This window comes from Nomascus leucogenys, chromosome 6 (genome assembly GCF_006542625.1).
Source record: "Nomascus leucogenys isolate Asia chromosome 6, Asia_NLE_v1, whole genome shotgun sequence".
Taxonomy (NCBI): Eukaryota; Metazoa; Chordata; class Mammalia; order Primates; family Hylobatidae; genus Nomascus; species Nomascus leucogenys.
In genome coordinates, this window is record NC_044386.1 from 74,234,187 (window position 1) to 74,235,682 (window position 1,496).

The window sequence follows — 1,496 nt, forward strand, 5'->3', positions numbered from 1 at the left end:
TTCTGCTCTTGTTATTCACCTTTAAAAAAAAAAGCGTTCAGCATTTTATATTATGTAAAATATTCTCTGTGGGGTTTTGATAAATTTACTTTTTCTAAACATTGTAGAAGATTACTTTTCTGGTTTGTTGTTTTAATACATTAATTGATTTTATGATTTTATTCAATCTTGCCTTCCTGGAATGAACTCAAATTGTTCGGGACACATTATCTTTTATTGATGCCCGGGATTTCACTCTAATTTCCCTTTCTTATGCTGTTTCTCTCTGATTTTGGCTTCTTAAGGTTATGGTAAAATTATAAAATGAATTGGAAGCATTCTCTTTCTCTAGAATTTGGAAATCCTAGAGTCTGAGTTTGGTAAATATTCAGAAGAGCTCAAATCATGTTTTCTCTTTGATGGAACACTTTTTTTTTTTTTTTTTTTTTTGTCACCCATGCTGGAGTGTAATGGTGCGATCTTGGCTCACTGCAACCTCCACCTCCCGGGTTCAAGTAATTCTCCTGCCTCAGCCTCCTAAGTAGCTGGGATTACAGGTGCCTGCCACTGCACACGTATTTTTAGTAGAGACGTGGTTTTGCCATGTTGGCCAAGCTGGTCTCGAACTCCTGACCTCAGGTGATTCACCCACCAAGGCCTCCCAAAGTGCTGGGATTACAGACATGAGCCACCGTGCCCCACTGGTCTTTGATGGAAAACTTTCAACTACTGACCCAGTTACTTGAGAAATCATATAACTATTCATACTTGCTATGTCTTTTTTATTAACTGGCAACCTCTATTTTTCTATAAATGTGTATTTCCTTTAGCTTTTCAAGTTTATTTATCTAAAGCTGTTGCTAATATCTTTTTACTTTTTAAATCCCTGTAGGACAAGAGCTACATCATCTTTTCTATTTTTTTAAAAAAATTTCTTCCAGCAATTGATATGTCCAAGGCATGAACCAGGCATGGGCATAGACCAGGAGCCAGGCTGGGATGAGCAAGCAGTTTCTTCATCCCTAGCTGGTATGAGATGGGTACCGCCAGCCAGGCCCCTCTCTCCCCAGGTCAGGGGCACCTTTTCCATTTCTAGTGTTTCTTTGTGCCTTCTTTTATTTTTCCTTATTCAATATAGACAGATTTTCTTTTTCATTAGTCTTTCAAAAGAACTAACTTTTGCCTTTTGTTTTGCTTTGTTTTTTGAAACAGAGTTTTGCCCTGTTGCCTGGCTGGAGTGCAATGGCGCCATCACAGCTCACTGCAACCTTGCCCTTTCAGGCTCAAGTGACCCTCTCACCTCAGCCACCTCCCACTGAGTAGCTGGAAATACAAGCGCACCATTATGCCTGGCTAATTTTGTGTGTGTTTGTGTGTGTGTGTGTGTGGGTGGGTATAGATGGGCTTTTGCTGTGCTGCCCAGGCTGGTCTTGGAACTCCTGGACTCAAGCAAGCCCCCTGCTTTGGCTTCCCTCAGTATTGGGATTACTGGCAAGAGCCACTGCATCCAGTCTTGC

General features: G+C 40.9%; 1 non-coding gene across 1 annotated transcript; it reads right to left on the reverse strand.

The window, feature by feature from the left end:
• Positions 1 to 924: 924 nt before the first annotated feature.
• LOC115835750 lies at positions 925 to 1,059 on the reverse strand. The gene has a single exon (XR_004030773.1). It is a non-coding gene; the product is annotated as a small nucleolar RNA SNORA48 (small nucleolar RNA).
• Positions 1,060 to 1,496: the final 437 nt, after the last annotated feature.